Source organism: Cygnus atratus, chromosome 14 (genome assembly GCF_013377495.2).
Source record: "Cygnus atratus isolate AKBS03 ecotype Queensland, Australia chromosome 14, CAtr_DNAZoo_HiC_assembly, whole genome shotgun sequence".
NCBI lineage: Eukaryota > Metazoa > Chordata > Aves > Anseriformes > Anatidae > Cygnus > Cygnus atratus.
Window position 1 is genome coordinate 2,034,131 of NC_066375.1, and position 22,741 is coordinate 2,056,871.

The window sequence follows — 22,741 nt, forward strand, 5'->3', positions numbered from 1 at the left end:
TTTGGGCGAGGGACACCCCGCGTTGATGTGCCTGGCACAGCGTGCCCCCGCTCAGAGCGCATGGGTCCTGCATGTCAGTCCCGCGGCAGTTTTTCTACTTAACTGGCAATTTTTTTAGCGTGTGTTTGGTTGATGCTTCAGGTCTTGCTATCATTCTGCTGACTGTTTGCTGAGGAAAGCAAGCGGTTGTCCCTGCCACTGCCCACTGTGGAGCACTGCCAAGCCCTCGACTGGGGGCTGGAGGAGCCCTTCTGGAGGCAGAGGCGGGGTGCGGAGCAGACTCTGCTCCCCTCCCGCACGCCCTGCCTCTGCTGGCACAGGGATCGTGGCAGTTTTCCTGCCTTGCTGGACTCCCCCTGATGTTCCTGGCTTTCCCTGCAGTCAGCAGAGCAATCTTACCCCAGAGCTGAGGTCGGGCCACTGTGCGTTATTGCGGTGGTGACCAGAGGAAGGCCAGCTTTGCCTTGTGCTGTCAATGAACGAGCATCAATTCAGTCCAATTTTAGGTGAACAGGGGGAAACATCTGACCCCACTGTTGTCATCTGGTTTCTTAAAGAAAACCCCGTTCCTCTGATTTTATTGGGTCCAGTGCACCCTCAGTAAGTTTGCAGATGACACCAAGCTAAGTGCGTGTGTCGATCTGCTCGAGGGAAGGAAGGCTCTGCAGGAGGATCTGGATAGGCTGGACCGATGGGCTGAGGTCAACTGTATGAAGTTCAACAAGGCCAAGTGCCGGGTCCTGCACCTGGGGCGCAACAACCCCAAGCAGAGCTACAGGCTGGGAGATGAGTGGTTGGAAAGCTGCCTGGCCGAGAAGGACCTGGGAGTATTGGTTGATAGTCGGCTGAATATGAGCCAGCAGTGTGCTCAGGTGGCCAAGAAGGCCAACAGCATCCTGGCCTGTATAAGAAGCAGTGTGGCCAGCAGGTCTAGGGAAGTGATTGTGCCCCTGTACTCGGCTCTGGTGAGGCCGCACCTCGAGTACTGTGTTCAGTTTTGGGCCCCTCGCTACAGGAAGGACATGGACGTGCTCGAGCGAGTCCAGAGAAGGGCGACCAAGCTGGTGAGGGGTCTGGAGAACAAGTCTTACGAGGAGCGGCTGAGGGAGCTGGGCTTGTTCAGCCTGGAGAAGAGGAGGCTCAGGGGCGACCTTATCGCTCTCTACAGTTACCTTAAAGGAGGCTGTAGTGAGGTGGGGGTTGGTCTGTTCTCCCACGTGCCTGGTGACAGGACGAGGGGGAATGGGCGAAAGTTGCGACAGGGGAGTTTTAGGTTGGATGTTAGGAAGTACTTCTTTACCGAAAGGGTTATTAAGCATTGGAACGGGCTGCCCAGGGAGGTGGTGGAGTCACCATCCCTGGAGGTCTTTAAAAGACGTTTAGATGTAGAGCTTAGCGATATGGTTTAGTGGAGTACTTAGTGTTAGGTCGGAGGTTGGACTCGATGATCTTGAGGTCTCTTCCAACCAAGAAATCTGTGTCTGTGTCTATTGAATTTGGGGATAAGATGAGCACAGCGTCCTGGGCCCCTGAGTACCACACTCAGTGGAAATCAGAACTGCCCCCAGGGCTCAGATCCTCGCCCCCGTCTGTTCCCTTCCTAGAGAGCGGGTGGCCCAGGGCTCCACACATCCCTGGCCCTGCTGAGGCCGGGGAGAGAAAGCAGAGTAAGGAGTGCTTTAAAGGGGCCTAACGGGGCACAGATATTGCGTGGACGAGTGCACTTTCTGGTGCTGTACATCGTAGCCAGTTTCAAATCACGCGGAAAAATCTCATCCCTTGGAAGAGGCAAGGGGAATCAGGGCTGCAGCTAAACTTCCTATCAGTGAGCACCAGCAAATTAGTTTTTTTCTCACAGCTGGCTGAAGAAACGAGAATCTCTGTAGGAAGAGCAGAAGGGAAAGGAGTAGGCAGTATGGACTTTTACTGCTGGAAAAAAAACAGAACTGCGTTGGAACTCCACCTTGTTCTCTTTATTCTTTTTATAGCAGCTAATGACATGCAAATGTGTTCTTAGATTGCAGCCAGGATGGAAAAAAAAAAAAAAAAAAGCTGATAAAATCAGAAAGGAGGATGGAACTTGTGGTGTGCTCATGTACGTACACTGATCAGTTGGTCTCTAACACACTGACTCATTTGCAACCAGTCAGAACTGAAACCACTGTGACCACTCTGCTCATCTCATGGCAGGATCAGCGCTGACCTTTCTTTCCTTTCCTGCAGCGAGGGGATAGCTGCCGTGGGATGCTGCCGGGGCCCGGGGAGTTCCCAGGTGCACCTCTGGCCGCCTCCGCCTCCGCCAAAAAATCCGAGGAAGACTTGTGCGAGCGAGATGTGAGCTCCGATATGACTCCGCTGATATGTTTTCACTGGGCAGAGCCATCCGAAGTATCCCCGTCCTCGTCAGACACTGAATTAAATTAACGAGCAGAAAATGGGTTGGCCCATTAAGGAGTAACTGAAAGCCTAACAGAAAATTAACCGAGCAAATTAAAAAAAAAAAAAAAATTACAAAGAAATTAACTGAAAAGCTAACGGGAGTTGTCAGGTTTCTAAGTGTGGAGGGATGGTGGCCTCCATTTTTGTGAGCTGGGCTGTGTGCGACTGGCGTGCAGTGTCAGGGCGGTGATGGTGCAGGCTGCTCCTCCAAGCAAAATTCACCCTGAGAAGGGTTTGTTGGAGAGCCTCTGGGTCAGCACCACGTGTGTGATCGTTATGTGCTCAGCACCACGTATAAACTGCTCCAGTAGGAGTTAAGCCAGCTGAAGGGTGATGGATTGTCATACCAGGGGAAAGCAGCCTTTTTGAAGTAATTTTACTCATTTATGCCACTTCATCTCAAAATGATTTTCTTGCTCTCACTGCTCTACGAGAAGATTGATCAATGGCCCCTTTCAGTCCTCTGAGTATCCTCTTCACACTTGTGTCAAGCTTGTGCCTATGCATTCTTGTGCAACCTGGAAACGTTTTTATTTCTCCCCAAATCCTCGCCCCTGCAATATTTATAGCCTTCAGTGGCTCTCGTGCATAGCTAGGCAGAGCAAACCAACAGCTCCTCAGTCATGATGCGTTCCCCATTCCCTTCCTTTGCCCTTTCCTGTGTCTCTTCCAGACTGAATTAATCCTGAATGTGGGAGGCTGAAATACATTTTTAACATTTGTAGAGCTCTTTGCGGACCGGCGTCAACACCTCCTCGTCTCAGCACTGGAAGGAGTTAAGAGTATTACATCTCTGTGGTCTGCCTCTGCAGAAGGAAGGAAACTGTGCTTCTCCAGGCAGTGCGGGGCAGTACCAAATGCTGCTCAGAAGCAGCAGAAAGGAAAGTTGTTGCTGCTGGGGGCTGCGCTCAGCCAGTGCATCTGCAGCAGATGCGCAGCTCTGCTCCCCAGCCCCAGGACATTCCTTTCACATTTCGTACCCTGGCTGTGGTCGCTGGTTCACATCCAGCCGTCTGGACAGTGGGCTGGTGTCCCTGGAAAGTGGCCCTCGGAGCGCGGGTCCGAGCCGGGCTGATCACCGAGCAGGGGCCGTGCATTTGGGAATAGTCCTGGGCACAGGAGGACCGTTTGGTTAATTAAAAAAATTCTCCACAGGTTTTATTACTTCCTCTGTAGTTACTCAAAAAAATACCTGTGAGTCACAGTGGCATGCCCTTCCTTCACAGGGCCAGGAGAGTATTATACAGATGAATGGGCTCAGAAATGAGTCCCAGGCCAGCTCACTGGTCACATCGCAGCCTCCAGACCCCCTGCCTCTATTCTTTGGAGGCTCTGCCAGGGCAGACTCTGTCTTAAGGGGGATTTAGCAGGCTCGGCTGCTCTCAGACTCATGGGCTTTTTTGTAGCTCACCAACTTTGGGAAAGCAAGGAAAACCTCCCTGCTCGCTTGAAGAGGTGTTGTACCAGAGAGCCAAGAGTACGGTGATTTCCTTACTTTTCAAGCAAAACTAGAGGTAAGTTGTGAATTTCATAGAATCCTAGAATGACAGAATGGTTGGGGTTGGCAGGGACCTTGAAGCCACCCAGTGCCACCCCCTGCCCTGGTCGCGCCCCCTGTCCCCAGCCCCCCCAGCCTGGCCGTGGGCACTGCCAGGGACGGGGCAGCCCCAGCTCCCGGGGTCAGCCTGTTCAGTGCCTCGTCACCCTTAATCATTTCTCTGTGAAATTCCAAAAAAAAAAAACAAACAAAAAAACAGCTGTCTTTTCTGCCACAGGAGATTTCCTGGGCATTCCCTGTGCCTGTCCAGCCCGGGACTGTGGGGTGCTGCACGTGGGCCGACAGACATTAGTGCATGCATGCGTCTGCCCCCGGCCCTGACAGCAGAGGCCAGGGCACACCCCTCTCGAGCAAGCCGAAACCCAAAAACCTCAGCCATCAACACAAAATACCCGTTCCTATTTTCTGTTAGGAAATACGCCTGCAATTTCTAAAATCTTCCATTCACGGAGAGTAATTAAGGGACATCCCTGAGCTTGAGTTTACGGTGTCAGTCCTCCCGAGCTCCCCAAGACCCCGTGTGCTCCGGGCGAGCAGCCGTGGCCCCACGCCTCCCGCATCCTTTAGCTGCTGCCTATCAGATGTGTGCGGTGGCTTTGGCAGCTGCCGGAGAGCAGGCAAAGAGCCAGGCCGTGCTCAACAGTGGTGATTCATTGCCTGAGAAGGCACCCGTCTGAAACCATGCGCGGCCGAGAGAAATGCAGATGATCAATCCAAACAATTTGTAATGGGTGTTTTCAGGCACATCGCCCCACCCGCTGACCATCTCAGATTTGCCGCTGGGGAGCGGGTCACCAGGAAGGGACAATTAATTTTTCAGTTGCAAAACCACCTCATATTACTGGGAAAGGAATTGTGTTCCGAACACGGCTGTTTGTGTGAAAGCACGATCATGTTCTGCAGAAAATAAACACAGTTTGTGAATCCTGATAAATGACTAATGAGAACTGAAGAACAAAAATAAAGCTAATTAATGAGGGAAAATGAGTAATCCACCAAATACTTCAAGAAAGAAAGCAGGGAAATTACCCTTGAAGAGTATTAATCCAGATTTAGCTGCTGACTACAACGTGACGGAGTGCAGGCTGCCTTCACCTCGCCATGAATGCATCACCACCATCTCCACTGGGACAGTGATGCCACTTCTCATGTCCATCTGGCTTATCCTTGGGGCGAAGAAATGATGTCCCTCGAAGTGGTGCTCAAACAGGAGAGGAGAGAGGAGAGGGAAGGAGCACGGGAGCAGCGGATCCATGTGCAAGGTGCTTTCCGATGGCTCTGTGCCCGGGGAGCCTCTGGCGCGAGCACGCTCGCACTGCCCTGGGCAATGGGGATCTGCTCCATCTCGGCCGCCCTGCCCTGCCTGGGAAATGGGGCACCCGGGTCCCGAGCTGCAAAGTGTGGCCTCGAGGTTGTGCCTGGGTAGGGACCCTGCGAGGAATGGCACTGCTGTGAGTAATTTCTTGCTTATCAGAGAGCGCTCCACATAGCTCACACCTACAAATCCTAAAAGTAGAGTGTGCCTCTGCTCATGCGACCTGCCCCACTGCCCCGCTCTCTTCCCCACCGGAGCACAGGCACTCGCCTTTCCTGCTGCTGATGGGAGTAAGCGGCAAAAATTGTACAATAAAAGACTGCTTCCTCTGTGAGCAAGTCTGCAGCTGCTTAGCTAAGATTCGGAGCTCCGCAGCAGCTTAGCTAAGGTTTGAAGGCATGTGTGTTTTATTGTGCTGCGATGATGCAAGATTCTTATCAGCGTGTTAAAACAATGATGCAGCAGTTGTGGTAACCAAACGCCGGTGCCAGTGCCAGCACAGTCGTGCCAGGGACGTGAGTGTGCCACCGTCCTGAACCTGGGCATTCCCTGCGCCCCTATTTGCACACCGCTCTGCTGGTAGGCTCAGCGGTATTCGGGTTATTTACAAGCTGCTGTGTGGGATCAGAGAAGAGGGCAGGGCTCTCAGAAATGACCGCAAAATCGGCCTTACCCTCAGGCTGCCGAGGGGCTGGGGCGCCTCTGAGCCCAGCGGGGCAGCGAGGAGGACGCTGAGCACCCCAGGGAGCACCGCAGGCCCCAGAGGAGCGCCCACCGCTGGGTACGGCTGCGGCGCTGCCCCGGCTGTCTGCTGGCTCTGCTTTGTCTGGAGCCAGCCCAGCGCTGGCTCTGTTATTAACGCTTTGCTTTTCCCTTTCGTGTTTGTCAGAGTTTCCTGGACTGCTGTGCTGAGAATGCTGAGCGTTAGTAATGTTTTCTACTTAGAACACTGACTTTTTCCTCCTTTTCACACTCCCGCAATTCCGTGACTTCCCATTTGTCTGAAAAGTGAATTTAAGATTTAACGTAAAATAAGTAAGTGTAATTTAAGATAACGTATGTCAACAATTAAACACTTCATTGCTAGCAAAAACCGATGACACCTGGCAGCATCAGGACTCTCTTCAGGGCACCTCTCGCTATTCGCTGAACTTCTGTGGCACCGGCAAGACCCCCGAGGGCCGGGGCTTCTGCTGTGGGTGGGGGGCTCGGGGAGGAGGCTGGGGCTGGGGCCGCCCTGCAGCTCCTGCGGGAAAAGCCCAGCACCAGCACCCTGGACATGGGGCTTGCCTGGGGGGCTGCAGGGGGTGTGTGTGGGGTGTGTGTACCCCATGGTCACCACACAGAGCTGTCAGCGGGAAAAAATAATAATAAAAAATTGAAATAATAATAATAATGATATATATATAATAAATATTAAAGGTTATATATACCATATATCATATATCATACATAGTATATTATATATCATATCATATAATATATTATGTATTATGTATTATACATTATATATTATACATTATGCATTATACATTACTTATATATATATAAACATATATATATATATAATATATTATTATTTATTTATTTATTTTTTCTGCGCTTGCTTCCGCTGCGGTGGCTGTGGTTCTGAGGCTCTGGGGGAGTTTTCTGGCCTCTCAGCCCCTCCGTGGTCACGGAAAGCTCCCTCCCCACTGCCAGCTGCAGAAGCGGCTTTGCAGGAGCGCCCGGCGGGTGGCCGCAGCCCCGGGGAGCCCCCAGCCTGTGCCCGCTCCCTAGCGCTGTTCAGAAAGAAAGGCAACGGCACAGGTGTTGAGTTCTGGAAGGTTTATTTCTGTAAAGATCCACCAGCTTTCATGAAGGGTTACAAACAGTTAGTAAAGGTGAAGCCAATGCATGCAACGCGTGGCGTGCGTCCTCACAGCCCAGCCGGAGCAGTGGCATTCCTCTCGAATATCATTTTATTAAATATTAACTTGTAGAATCTAAACACAGCGCACACACCTTTTAAGTACTTCCCATAGCCATGGATACTCAAACAATTTGAAAAACAGGTATTACCTAATTCTTCTCAATAAAGGCAGCTCACAGGGGATGTGGGAAACACCTCGTGTCAGCCGGACAGGTGCTGAGGAACAGCAACCAAGGTTGCCAGAGAAGTGTTTGCATTTGTATTGTCCAGAATGTGGTTAGATTTGGGTGACACCACTTGCTTAGTCAAAAATAAACCATGCAGTAGTTTAAGCCATCGGGTCAAAATGCCAAGGGAGGAGCAGGTGGGGGCGCAAACCTCGGCCTCCTCCAGTCCGGGGCTGCTGCAGGGGTCCGGAGGCCCCAGGGGGTCTGTCCCCATCCCCGTCCCCATCCCACAGGGTGGCTTTGCCCTGGCTCCAAGAGCACTTGGGTGATGCTGAGCCCAGGGGATGCGGCTGGGGATGGTGTGACAGAGAAATAGGGTGAGAGGGAAAGGAAGGGGCATCCACAGAGCCCTCCTCACACACTGATAAAAAATAGGTTCCTAAAGAATGTACTTAAATACATCAACATCACAATAAATATATCAAAATATCCGCAAATTATAAATAAATAAATAAATAAATAAATAGAAAAGCAAACAAACAAGTTTTTCCTTATGGACCAACACAACGTCAGTTAAACTATTAGGACTATATAAAATATTTAAGTCGTGTTTAAAATACTTCAGTCTTTTAACTGAGCAACGTTTCATCATTAGAGAGAACGTCTGCTCTCATAATGTCATTTATATATATAAAAATATATAAATATACATACAATGTATACCTCTGTCTATAAACATTCCATAGGCATATTCCTGAGAATAAGTTAATAATAGAATCACATTTTCATTTGCAGTAGAGTTATGGTTCTTCATTTCTTCTTGGGTTTGGTGTAGTCCTTCTGGTCCGGCTCATTTTAAATTTTCCCGTTGAGGTGTAGCAAGAAATCTTCAAATGTTTTCATGAATTTATGTCTTAATACTTTTGCAGTCTTACATTTTTCATTGCGATCCTTAAAAATAAAAATAAAATAAGAGCACAATTTAGTAACTTGAATAGGAGTATCACATTTAACTCTGTGCTGTTTGGTACATCCATTTCTTTCAAACGCTCACAGAGTGCATTTCGGGGGCTCAGGGAACCAGCCCCTGGAGCTCAGAGCCCCACTACATCGTGCAGGTGACAGCTGATCGGGCACCTGCTAAGGATGTCCCGAGCTGCCGCAGTTACTATTCACATCTGGCTGTTTTTCATCTCATTATCTTTCATACAATTAAGATTATAGAGGTGAAAATAGCGACATATGCTTCCTTAGGGGAGAGTGCTTTAAGGAAGAAAGCAGACATCTTTATACCCTTCTTCTTAATTATCAGATGAGATTCCCAGCGCCTACTGCAGCCAAAGCAGTGCCCGTCCCAGAAGCTGCGTCCCCCAGGGGTGCTCTTACTGGGAGCCATAACTGAATGCTCTGCTGTTGAGTAGCACTAAGCCAAACTTACTTCGGAGAAGATTTTGCACTCGTAAAGTCTGGACAGTTGGGTGATGGTATTTTGGTTCTTCGTCTCATTTTCTTTCAGGGACACCATGAATACATTCAGGCTGTCGTGAACGCATTTCTGCATTTGAAAGAATTGCACATGGTTATCTTCAACAGCTGTGTGATATGTCAGTACCACATACGTAACACATCATATCCCGGGGATTTAGATACCCAAGAGAAATACTAACCTACCAAAATTAAAAGCTGCATTTTCAAACACAACCCCTTATTTTCTATTCAGCAATTTAATGGACACCAAACTTAGAAAACCACAGTAAAAGCTATAACTTTTGTTTGAAAAACGTGTTAAAGAAAAAAATATAATAGTAATAATAATAATAATAAAAAAAACCACGCTGCCTTCAGCAGGAGCTGCAGGTGCCACTGCAACCTGGACACGTAAAACCTGCAAGTGTCCAACAGGGTGAATATGCCTCAGGGGAAAGTAAAGGAAAGTCAACCCTGAGTTAGGAACGTATTTCTTGCTATCATATCTCCTTGAAAATTAAATGGAATTGTCTCAATGAAATACAAATAATTATTGCTACTGGTCAGTATTTTAAACTTTTCTCCCTGAAAGCCAGAGGGATGCTCTTTGCCTCCTGTTAAATTAAACTAGGAGGTGGGCTCCTTCCTCACACTTGTGCTGTTCATCTCCTCTGTAAAAAGCTCCTTCTTTCCATGAGACTGCAGGAGAACACAGCTCAGTGAATTAATGGGTCTGTATGGGATACCGAGCAAATAGTAACTTTGAACTAAGATGATGGGTTCAGAGCACAGAGGAGGCCAGTGCCCACTGCGAGCCATCTGAAGGATAGTAGCAGGGGCAGCAGCTTTCTGTAAGGTCTTGCAGCCACTTTGCATTTCCCTGGATTTCTCGAGCAATCTCAGTGCTATCACAGTTGTGAAGTGGAAAAGAAACTTGGGGATTTGAGACAATAATTTTAAATAGAAGAGATGTATGCAGGTTCTTACCTTAGGATCCGTAGGTACAACAGACAAATCCTGACCAAGAGAAAATGAAATTAGCAACTTTCAAACAAATCTTGGAATAGAAAGCAGCCAGGTGCAAGCCACCAGGTGTAACTTACTGTTATTTCTATCTCTGTTCCATTCTTCACAATATTGAGAAGTTCTTTGATGATGGATCCACTGGAGCAGTGGTCCGGCTGCGAGGGTCCTGCGGTGCTGGTGGACCTGGTTGTCGGCATCGGTGCAGAGCTGCAGAGCACCCCCAGAGTCAGCAGAGCCACGAGCTGGGCCAGCATTGCGAAGTCAGTTCTGCACTTCGGCTTGGTGAACTGTGTGTGGCTCTGCCCTTGGCTTCCCTTATATACACAGTGCTGGCTGGAGGAAATGATTAATATCTCACCACAAACATGCTCATGCTAAAGGGGAGGCGGGGAAGATTTACCTGAAGAATGGAATCTGCTGGTTATTCAAATGATTAAGTCTGCGTACTTTCTATATCAGGAGCAATCTTGGTGTAGAAATCTGTATCTGAGCCCCTTCTGTACTTCCAAGGTGAGCTGTACAACAACTCTAATGTAGATAAAGTAGATATTTGTATACTGGTGTGAAGTTAGTAGAGGATCTGCTCACAGATCGCAGATAGACATGTATACACACAAGTGCAGGTGGTGGAGAACTAAATCTCATGCTAAATCTTCAGCACTTTTAGAAGTTTGAAGGTGATGTAAAGAAAATACACAGATTCTCCCAGAAAACTGGGGTTATAGTGCTCAACCCTGCAATGTTTATATTTTTTACGATTTCTCTTAAAACTACCACAACTATTCAGTGCACTTTCTACAGGGAATTCTGTGAACGAAGTCTGGAATATATTAGCAACTCGAAGCATTTTCAAAATCGGGAGTATAAATTCAGCTTGACTCTGCATCAGGCTGCCCATCAGCCAGAGGTACCAAGGTTCTTAGGGTTCTTAGGAAAGGCACCACAGCATCAGGGCAGGTTTCACGGCTGGCTGAGCTGACATAGCAACCGAGAAAGTCTGCGTTAAGTAAAGGTTGTTACCTGATACTAAAATCCCAGCTCCTTCTGACACGTGCGATCCTACCATCCAGATCCCGCTGCCAGGACCGAGTGCCCCCTTCAGTCAGGCAGGCAGGGAGCTTTTCCCCGAAACTGCAGGGAAAGCGGCAAGCAGATCCCATTAAATATGGGTAGAGCTGCCAACGCACCGGACAAACTAATTGTGAATCTCAAAGGGAGAAACTTGATAAACAATGATTCAGAAGCCTTCTGGACTGTGAATACAAAACAACCGTCTTTTGTAAGAACAGCTGTCCCCTAGGTCGACTTTAAAGGAAGATCTGCCATGGGCGCAGCAGTCCTGGCAAGGACCTGATCTGGTCCTGGGCTCCGTGGGACAATGGGCAGCAAGCAGTAGTTGTCCACGTGTCACTGAAGGTCTGGAAATGCAGTCTCTGTATCAGTGTTATCAGGATATTTTTTACTTCCTGGGCTATTGAAAATGTGCTTGCAGGTGCTGGGTGAGGTTATGGACTTCTCCTGGGAAGGCAACGCAGTCCTGTGATGTTTTCCCTGTCCTGAGCTCACATCCAGAGCAAGAAGCAGGAGTACACACTCTGACATCCACTTTCTTTAGGATGTACTTTGCTCTTTCATCTGGTACTGCTAATTAAAATCATGATGAGTGCAAGAGCCAGAGCAGAGTGCTAGAGCAGGGGTTGTGCAGAGACTTGCAAGCTGATGGGGAATTGTTGCATATCTGCTGTTTTGAGAACTTACGTATATAGATGCCTAATATTGCAGTTTCACTTATTTTCCCCTGGTTTGCTTATGAGAGTATGATGTAGTCTTGAGCAACAATTTCAATATTTTATTTCTACTAACCAAAGGAAAATCCAAAGAGAGTACTGTTTTTCTCAAACATTATAATTTGACATGATCTGCTTTGCCCTTTTTTTGTTATTACCCTCCAGAAACTGAAAGAGGTTTTAAATTCAGCTTGTCCCATGGACAAGCTGTGGTGTTATTCCGGATGGACCATAGGGAAGGGGATCTTTGGGGTGAGCAATGCTTGCTTCTTAGCCTATGTGTGGGTACTTTGTTGACCTGCAGGTCAGTTAACTGAATGCTCCCTTTTGGTGTAGCTCCTGTGTTACCTGGTACGTTCAAGTCACACATAAATCTTGCATTTTTCAGTTTCTAAGATGTATTTTGTTAACATCATTAAATACATTTATCTCCTGAGATGTCAACCCTGCTGTAACAATCTGCTTTTCTCCCTTTGTAGCATGAAAAAAATTACACCAGGACAAGCATTTTGTAGGCAACACTGGGACATTGCACAGCCTTTAAAAATGTAAAATTAGAAGGAAAAGGAGAGAGCATGTCTCCTAGGGTAGCACATTATCAAATCACAATGTCAGTACACTTTCTTCCATCCACCTCAGAATTCCGTCATATCTATAGGGTTTCAACTAAGGGGTAGTTTCCAGCAATGAGCAATGGATTCCTCATAATTTTATTAATATTTTGGCCTCGACAATTCCTTCCACATTCCTGCCATAAACAATGACACTCCTCTGGTAATTCCCCAGTTTTTTAGTGCAGCTGTCAGGGTCATGAATATTTCAGGATTTTTTTTTGGTGTTCTGGACATTTTTTCAGGCAGAGGCAGTGGCTCCTGTGTGCAGGCAAGGGCTGAGGGCTGGCTGAAAGCTTGGGTAGGATAAAGAAATCATGCAGAGGTAAATGAATGGTTTGGGAAGAAAACCAGCAGGTGTAAAATGTATTGGTAAAATACATAAAATGCATCAAGTGATTTACAGCAGGCCAGCATAAAGCAGTTACTCACACTGTCCTGCAATCAAGACACTTGCCGGAAAAAAACATAAACCAGTGTTAAACTCTGGGGTTAAAATCTGAGATAAATACCAGGACTATGAGTTTGATGATTACTTTATTGGACTCAATCTAGATTGTTAGAGTAAGCAAATAGCTGCGATGAAGAGGTTATGGAAAAGCAGTGTCGCCGTCTGGTGTCACCATCATCATTATGAAGGAAGTGCTTCATCAGGAAAAGGCTTTTGCATTACAGGAGTGAGACACTTAGGTTTCCAGGGAAATGAAGGACAGAATAAATCTCTGTCATGGCTTACTTCTGTGCAGCCTGCTGATATGTCCCAGGGGGGGCATGTGCACATTTACAAAATGTAAAACATGAAACAAACAAACAAAACGCACACGAGAACACAACAGGCAAGCATTGCTGATATTTGCAATCCTTTGGTGCTGCTTGGCCATTATGTACTTGTTCTTTTGATCATTTGCTTCTGTAAGTGTCACACCTCATGCCTTATTGCTCTGCAAGCTCCTTGCCATTCTCCTGTCCCCATCCTATGTTTACCTTTCTCCACTCCCAGGAATATCCACAGTTCTCCGGGTTTTCCAGGTTTGTCGGCAACCAGCCGCTGTCATTGCAGAGAGCCTTAGGAACTAAAATAAGGAATTGCACCACCTCTCACAGACCAAGCTATGGCTATCTTATCTAAATATTTTTTTTCCTACAAAAGACAAAGACAACTAGTGTATTTTCTTGACCAAATCTCCTACGTACATCCTGGTTTACAGAATCTTTGCTCCAAATTCTGCAATAGATGAGTAAGAACAGCTGTGTGTTGGTGGTAAAGGAAGAGCCTCAAAAAACATAACCCAGTTACAGAGGGCTACATGGTCAACAGATAGATTATCACCTACAAATAAATCTGATAGGTTGTCCTATGAGATGTGTAGTATTTGTAGTTAAAGCCTTTAACTTCAAACAGCAATAATGTTTTGTAAAATAGTGAGCATCCGACCACAGTACGAACTTTTGCTATGTATGAAGCTACAGATTCCTTACAAAATAATGTACCAGTCTGTTCTATGAAACCTGCAAAAAAAAATCCTTTCTAGGAAATAACAAACCTGTGGCAAACTTTTGGTATTGACCTATATTGGGGACTGGTGCAGAGGAGGATTTATGCACAGTCATCGTTGGCCATCACGTCAGTACCTGCGCTTTTTCTGCATGCTCAGCCAGAGGTGCCTGCAGATGGGGAGAACATTCAATGGACTGCGGCAGCACAGGCTGGGGATGGTGCGGGGGCACCAGTGGGTGCAGGGGGCCAGCACCCACTGCAGCCTGGGGAGGGGGGTGCAGCGGGACTGGGACTGTCACTTTGTGCCACAAACCACAACTGATGAGCAAAGTCAGAAGGGCTTTTCCGGTCCTGCAGTGGTGCCAGATGACATGGGGGAAGGAAGGATGGCCTCTCTTCTGACTCCAAACTGAATTTCATGCTTACAAGATGAAATTAATTTCTCTGAAATTAGCATATTGAACGAGTTCCATGCTATCAGTATAGCATGAGCAGAGTATATACTGAAGAAAACCCTAATGTTTCAGTACACAACCCAAGTCCCAAGTGGGCCCTCCCCACAGCTGTCATCATTCTCCATGATAAGCAATCATGTAGGAAGGTGTTTGCTTTCCTCCATGGTGACGGTGTGACTGGAAACTAGATAACAAAACAGATGAATTAAGGGGTAATGTCGTACTGCACCCACTGCAGCACAGATCTTCTGAGAGATTGAATTACCCTGACATTCAGCACCCCATTAAGGTGAGCTGAAGATTTAATCGGCTTTTTGGGTGCTGCCTTTCTGGAGTGACCTTCTGTAAGAGGGTAGATTTCTCCCATGCTCAGTAATCTCAATTCTATTGCTCTTCTTCCAATGACTTTTTTCAAAATGTAGATATTTTGCACATTTTGCAAATAGCAAATGTATGTTTTCTCCTGGAACTGTCAAGACTTGCTGTTGGGTGATCTCGATTAAATAATCCTGTTAATTATATTTGACCAACCTAACTCCCGAGGGAATAAAAGAGTACCAGAAATATCCACGTTGGAAAACTGATTTATGTTACACAGATTTTGTTCCTAGTCTTCTATGGAAGGTTTACAGAGGCCTTGTCATAAAAACCGCAGGTGCGGGTAGCAAGTGCTTTCCTGTACCCTCAGCAAAATCTTTGCGAGGTCTGGTCTGTGTATTGCTATGCTTTGATGAGTGCTTTAACAATCGGTTCTGGTGGGTCCCCAGATTCCCATCTCTGAAGTGGGCCTTTGAACGGGCCCTTCCAAGCCATGTGGCAGCCTCCAGGCTGCGGTGGCTGCAAGGCCGTGGGCCGAGCCAGCCTCCCGCTGGGCCGCAGCCTCTCGCGCTTCTGCGCTGGCCATCAGACCATCAGATGGTTTGGGGCGAGGGTAGGCACATTTATTCAGTGCCTAAAAATACAAAACACAGCCTCAGGTGTGGTAGATGGGTTGGTGTGGGTCTCCCAAAGCCCAGAGGAGGTTTTCAACATTTTGAAAGTAGCTGTATGCAGGAGGTACAGTGAGGACTTCTGTTTATAAATACTTTTCGTGACACGAGTTTGAGATGGCTGCACTGGTACTATCTGCATGCAAGGCATTTCCAATAGAACTGGGGAAAAATATAAGCCCCTCATCATGATAAGCTCCCAAACACAAATCAGTGAAGCTCCATGAGCTAGATCTGGCAGACAAGACTGATTTTACTGCAGCAAGTTGTCTGGGCAAAAACACTGGGATATTTTACGTAATAAATGTGAAAGAACCCAAACTGATGATGAGAGTCTGATGATCATCAGACCAGTGTCAACAATTTTTTTCAAAATCCATCTTGATGTTGAAGGAAGAAGCCTCAGGCATACCAGGACTCAAGTGGCAGTGAGAAGGGAATGGAAACTCCTTGTTCCCAGTGGTGGTGAGCCAATGATTCTGAGCTGATACCAGGAGGCAGCTGGTGGTTTCTGTTTCCAAGGAAGGATGCCGCCTATGCACAGTAACTGCAAAGAGAATGGAAGTTCATTTTTTTTTCTACAAAACTAAGAAAGAAACTATTGTCATAAATCCAAATTTGATGATTTGATCCTTGCTGCCAAGGGTTTTACCTATGCATCTTTCACAATTTCATAACAGTCTGGGATACAGCTGATCTGGTAACTGATTAAACAAATATTACCTTTTCCTGTTGTCTGTGTAATGAATCCTTTACTGGATGACCACTTTTTATACATTATTGCTAATAAGAACTAAGTTAAACACTTAAAAACAAGGAAATGCTAAAATGAAGTTTGCTTTTGCAGCCCTGAATTGGTCTCATTATGTCAGGCTTTCTAACTTTCTTCAGTTCTACTTCATACAATTTTTCCCATGAAAGGTTTGTTTGGCCTCATGTTTGCTCAGGCTGGACTTATTGGCCTGCAGCAATTGTCCTGTTTTAGCATTTTCTAACTTTTAAGTAGTTGCTTTGCGACCTTAATAATCCTTTTAGGCAGCTTTTCCCTATCTAATTTTGAGGGTTTTATCAAGTAAAACAGAAATCCCAGGCACAAAACCTTGCTGAGTCACAGTTCACTCTACGGTTAGGAACTGGGTGAACTGCACTATATAAGGTCATAGAGACTTCAAACAAAAGGTCGTTTTTATGTTTTCAGTCTTACTAAGCAACTTTTTTTTTTCCTTAGGCCTATTTTTAGAAACAACTACCTTGTGTGACATCTTTAAGATAACCACTCAGTCAAGGCGGAAAATTTCAGCCTGGAGGTTACATGTTGGTAAATCTACCAGCAAAGAAGTAACAGGCAGCGCATGAGGCTCACCGAAAAAGGGAAAAGGTGCATCTTTTGAAATTGTGTTATGAGAGATCTTCACACATGCTAAAACTGGTGGGATTCAGTACCTTGGAAAAAATGCCTCTGGTTGTGTGGGAGCTGGTGACATGCACCTAGCACGTAGGCTGATATGTCCCCATCCCTCCTGGGGCATCTGCTGCTCTTGGGCATGGTGCAGGTGCACAGCTGCACACAAACCGACCGAGTTTGGCACACGTTGCAGAAAAGGGCAGGGTATGGGAGTTTAGTCCTTAAAATAAATGATATCTTTAATGTGTTATTTTTTGTTATTTTATTGTTATTTTGGATATAGTTCTAGGCTAAATTATGAAAGAAATATCACTTTTCAAGCTATATCACATATGTTTCTTACTTTTTATCCATCTTTTTCATGGAAATCTCTGGCAAAATCAAAATAACTTTCTGGAACACAAATCCTATAAGGAGCGGCTGAGGGAACTGGGGTTGTTTAGTCTGGAGAAGAGGAGGCTCAGAGGAGACCTTATTGCTCTTTACAACTACCTGAAAGGAAGTTGTGGGGAGCTGTGGGTCAGCCTCTTCTCACAGATAACTAGTGATAGGACTAGAGAGAATGGCCTCAAGTTGCACCAGGGGAGGTTTAGGTTGGAAATTACGAGATGTTTCTTCTCAGAAAGAGCAGTCAGGCATTGGAACGGGTTGCCCAGGGAGGTGGTGGCATCACCGTCCCTGGGGGTGTTCAAGGAAAGGTTGGATGTGGTGCTTGGGGACATGGTTTAGTGGGTGACATTGGTGGTAGGGGGTGGTTGGAGCAGATGATCTAGGAGGTCTTTTCCAACCTTAATTATTCTATGATTCTGTGATTTTATGATTCTTCTCACTAACAGGTAGCCTCCAGAGAATGACAAACATCTTCTGACCTGTATTTCCCTGGTTTTATTTAAATTAAGGTAACTTAGCTACTATTTCCAGCTTTGTGAACCGGTCAGTATGCAATGAGAGTCCCATTTACTTTAATATTTTCCCTTTTCTGACTGCTAGGAAATAGAAATCACATTTGTCTAATTCAGGCAGCTAACTGAAAAGCAGCATGAGTTATACAGGGTAAATCATCATGGTTCCACTACTGTTTTGTTTTGTAGTTGTCAAAACCATGAGTGAAACCAAAAAACAGAAGTCGCTGTGAGGCAGCAAAACCCAATCTCATCCCCCGGGTCACGTTTCGCCGTCCCACCTGGAGCGAGGCTGCGGTGGCTGCACTCCGGCTGCTGCGCGGCTGCGGGCAGAACCCTCTCGGGCAGGAGTTTCTCCACGATCGGCGATGCCTCACCAAGAAAAACACTGGGAGTCAGACGTTAGAGAACCCTGAATGAAGTTTGTGGAGCAAAGCGTCTCAAATTGTTCCCTGGATCCACAGCAGCTGCTAGATCCTTCCTGTGAGTTTAATCACATCCTGACATACCCATATCAGCTGAGAGCAACGTCACTGTTTAGAGTTGCTGTGCTATTTTTAAGCAATGAAGGGACAATTTGTCTGTCACACACTTCAAACAACATTTTTTCTCTGTGACTCTGATATTGTTTGTCCCACCGAGCCATGGAGACGGTCGCACACAGCCTGTGCCCGTGGCAGAGAGCTGGAGAGTCCACGCTGTGTGGCAGCACCCCGCAGCTGCCGGCGGGCTGATGGCAACGACACAGTGCTGAGAAATCAAAGCCTGTCATGCTCAGGGCATTCAAAAGAGAAAGAAAGGGAGATTTGACACTGGTGTGAGGATTTCAGCCTGTTTTTCCCTACCTGGGTGCGGAGAAATAGGTATCTCACTTGATCATCTAATAAAATACAGCGTTTCATTTTTTTCCACCTGTGGGAAAAGAGATTTAGGTTGGGGCTGTAATGGTGTCATTTGAAAGCAAGCAGCAGGCAGTGCCTTTATCACCGTTGGCTAGAAGTGTCATAGGAAACACAACATCCTTCCTGCTCCTGTGCCGCTTGTTGGCAGCTCCAGCTGCTTTCCCGCTCGTCTGGGGAGAGAGGAAAACATCTCCCTGTAGGGAAAGCCTTGTCCTGGCTTAGGAGAAGGTCTCAAGGTCTCTAGCGTGCCTGAAGACAACTGCTTTAGCATCCAGGAGGTGTTTTCAGAACACTAACATAAATGGAAATCGAAGCCTTCTATGCATTTCTTAGAACCCTTGATTTTCCAGCACACCTATACCATCTGTCCTTAAACTCAGCACTGCAATGTTTCACTTATGCTCAACCACACAAACTCAGCTCAGGCATGTTTCTACTTGCTGACTATGAAAGCCCCAAAAATCTGCATCAATAGCTACATCATAACATCATCATGTATTTGTGCAGGCATGTGAAAATAGAAATACTATCTGAAACTCTCTGTGCCACCTGGGAGAAAGGCGTAATCCCAGAATTTACCTGCTCGTGTTTCTGCTTTTCTTTCATAGAGAGTAGACAAAAATAACTCTTTTTTTTTTTTTTTCCCTGTTAATTTTGTCCATTTTCATTTCACTAACCAACTTCCTCCTTTTGATTCCATTATTTCAAACTCTGCTCAAATCAGCCTAATGCTGTATTGCTATTTCCTCTTCCAAGAAAATCATCACCAATAAGTGTGTGAATAAGCACAGCCCCGTGGGATAATTTAGGTCACTGCTGAAGCCCAAGAAACGGGAGCAGAGAAGAGCTTAATTTTGAGGTTTCTCACAACTCCACAGTCACTTCAGTGTCCACTTAGGTATCAGTCTGTTCGTGTTTCCGCTCTCTGAGCCCATGGTTTTCAGAAATGATTACTACTGCTTCTGCAGTGGTCTCCAGTTTGGGAGGTATAACCTGAGACACTTTCTGAAATTATGGATTGTACTAAAACTGACACAAGCAATATCTGAGTGCCTGCAACTCTGCTTTCGCTGAGAGCATCACTGTACTTGTGCTTACAGACTTGCAGGTGGAAAGACAGGTTTCAGAAACGTGACCATGCATTTTGGAGCTTTCCACAAAATAGCTGTTTCATTTTAAAATTACTTGATGATGGGCTATTGGCTCACGTCTTATTGGCTCACTGACCACTGTGAATTTCTGCGTGGTTGTAACTTCACTATGGGCATTTGGCTGTCTGGTAACACCATCCTTTGTTTCTGTTGCCTTAGCAGCAGTGAAATGACTTGAGTTACCATCTCTCCTGTTGGGTATAAAAAGACCACCTCAACAGAAATATTCCTGAGGTCATTAATGAAGTGAATTAATTGTCTGCTGTATATAGTAAACGCAACAGCTTCTTGCACGTAATTCAATATGAATATCTAAATGTAATTAATGAGCATGAGATGGCTCTCATCTTTTTGAGCTGCTACTATAGAACATACTAACTTTACCAATGAACATAAAAGACTAGATGAACCAGGCAGATCAAAGGTCTATCATGACCCAGTGTGCTATGAGCAGCAGTGGATATTTAAGGAAAATGGTGTGAGATACAGAGTGTACAGAAAGATCTTTCCTCATGATGTCTTCCTGACAGATGGCCCTTGGTGATATAAGAAGACTCTGAGACAAATGTTACATCTGATTGCTGTATTTAATGCCACAATGTTATTTTCTGTAAATTTAACACATTTTTGAACCTAAGCATAGATTTTCTTCCCAAGATCCTGGGCAGAGTAAGACTTATGTAGAGCCCCTTGCTGTTTTTAGTGAGGCTGTGTTCCCACATCCATGTCTATGCTTACCAAGACTGAGATTTCTGTGCTGCTTGCTTCCCCAGTCACTCATCATCACTTAGATGGCTGGACTTGATGATCTGATGGCTAGACTTGATCTTGAAGATCTTTTCCAACCTGGACGATTTGGTGATTCGAACATAGCAAAATCATCCTAGAACATTTCCTACTCAGCTTCAGAGAGTATTTGATACCACTGCATGCTTTCTGTCATTACATCCAGATGACATTATGCAATGCAGGTCCTTTGTACTGTTAATTCTGGCTTTAAATCCTGCTGATGACACATGCTGCTGCGAGTAGTTCTTCTAAAGTAGTTATATCATACAACGACATTTTCCCTTTAGTTTGACTGAAGTCAGTCAAACTCGTTATCTCTTTGGTTTTGTTTATGTTTTCTTTTTACACATTCAGTTCTCCATCCATGCATTGAGATAAGGATTCGTTTCTATTACATTTGTATTGTTAGACCATACAGTGCATTTTATTCCACTGCAAGATATATTCTTTGATTCCAAACAGTAATGAAAGATTTCACAGCCACTTTTGCTGTTATGTTGCTAACAGTGATCTGTTCTTTCCAGGTGGCACAAATGGACTCCACACTGATGCTCTTACAGTGCTTCTAGAGTGACCACCAAGTTCAGACTCAGCCTTGATATTCATATCTCATTTATCTTCAATTTTGAACAGGTTTCTAAGTTCTTAACCTTGTTATTACAAAACTTATGTGACCTATCCTTTCTATCTTCTAATTAAACCAACATAAACAAACAGCTGGCAGTCACTCGTAACAAGTAGAGAAACAGCACAAAAAGCCCCAGTAAATATCTCGTTGTCTGCAATGAAAATGCTACGGGCTCTTGTTTAAAAGATGCTCCTAAATATATTAAACCTAAATATATTAAACCATGAATAAATGTGTGAAAGAAATAGTAATAAGAAGTCATATAAAAAGCATTTCAGCCTGCACCTTCAGTGGGCTATTTCTGCAGCTCTTTGACTTCTGCTGCTTTTACTGGCATTGGCTCAGTCCCCAGCACTGTGTGTCTGCTTGAGCTCTAACAGCAGATGGCAGCTTACTCGAAAATAGAGGGGCAAAAAGGATTACTACAGGAGAAAACAAAGCAGAAAGATCACTGGCACGCTCTGCCAGCCTGCTGCTGTTGGCAAGGTCACATCATTGATCAACAGCAAAATTCAGCCATGAGCGATCTCTGTGCTTGCCTAGGCTGGGGAAGTAAAGTGCTTTGCTTCTCTGTGTAGCATTTACAGCATAAAAGGAGCCTGGTCGCTTTTTAAATAATACAATCGACATTTCATCGAGTCACCAGCGTATATGACCTGTCACTTTACAGTCACAGCACAAGCTCATTGCCTGCACAATGCTGCAAACACTGGTGTCAACAGATCTGCCTCAGCTCCCTGTTCACCCTCCTCTTGAGATTCGTCCATGGCCTGATGAAGAAGGGAAAGAGAAGCAAGGGTAATTTAACAGTCAGAATAAAATTGTTATACTCCTATGAGTCCTTCACCTTAAACCTGTGACAAAATAAATAAATAAATGTGTAAATATTTTTCTTTAAAACTCCACTTCAACTTGAGTTACAATACTGTCAGAAGGTGGTACTTTCACATGGGCTAAGGCATTAGCTTTGTCATTTCTTTACTCAAGAGGTGCGACCCATTAGCCACAACCCAAATCACCATATCTGTGTTTCTCCATTATCTAAATCCAAGGAGAATTAATCTAATAGAGGCACAAAGGTCATTGCAATGTATGTTTGTATTTATACAAGGGAGTTGATGCTTTACTGCCAGATAGAGGTGTAACATAATTTGCTTCAAGAGAATTAATCCTTACTGACCACAGCAAAAGTGAGATAAAAGTGTGTTCCTGTTCGTTGACAGGAGTCTTCTGGATTCAAGCTGTAAGTATGTCCTCTAAGCCAGAAGAAGTTAAGCTGAATATCTCTTTTTTGCCTTATGTGATTGCAGCATAGCTGGCATGAAGGGTTACGAGATTAAACAACTGTCCTGTCCAACTCTGATATCTTAATTTGTTCCGGAAAACCCACAATAGTACTACTTGTTTTCTCATTTCTCACTATAATGTAGGAAGAGCAGGACTAGAATGTATTGTTCTCAAAAAGCTCTTGTAAGTTTTGACTTTGTTTTTGTAGCTGGAGCCCTCTGAATGGGCATCTGCTCTCTCCTTGCATAACCCTACCAGAAGTAGCTCAGAGAGTTCATGATAATGAAGGCATGTGAACAGAAACAAATCAATAAAGGAGGGCATTGCATCACTTCTAGTCTGATACCTGCTGGTGTTTTTGTGTCCTCAGAATGAAACAATATATTTTTCTTAGTTTACATAGGCAATCTAATGACTTTTCCTGTGAATAGTTAAGTAGTGGTTTTGTCTCTA

The 22,741-nt window shown here is 45.5% G+C and overlaps 1 long non-coding RNA gene across 2 annotated transcripts; it reads left to right on the plus strand.

Annotated features, from left to right (window-relative positions):
* Positions 1 to 16,469: 16,469 nt before the first annotated feature.
* LOC118254946 (uncharacterized) lies at positions 16,470 to 21,809 on the plus strand. 2 transcript variants are annotated; one of them, XR_004780820.1, is made up of 3 exons: positions 16,470 to 16,602; positions 17,721 to 18,014; positions 20,898 to 21,809. It is a non-coding gene; the product is annotated as an uncharacterized LOC118254946 (long non-coding RNA). The 2 variants fall into 2 exon arrangements; XR_004780821.1 differs by lacking the exon at positions 16,470 to 16,602 and adding an exon at positions 17,496 to 17,528.
* The last annotated feature ends 932 nt before the right edge of the window (positions 21,810 to 22,741 follow it).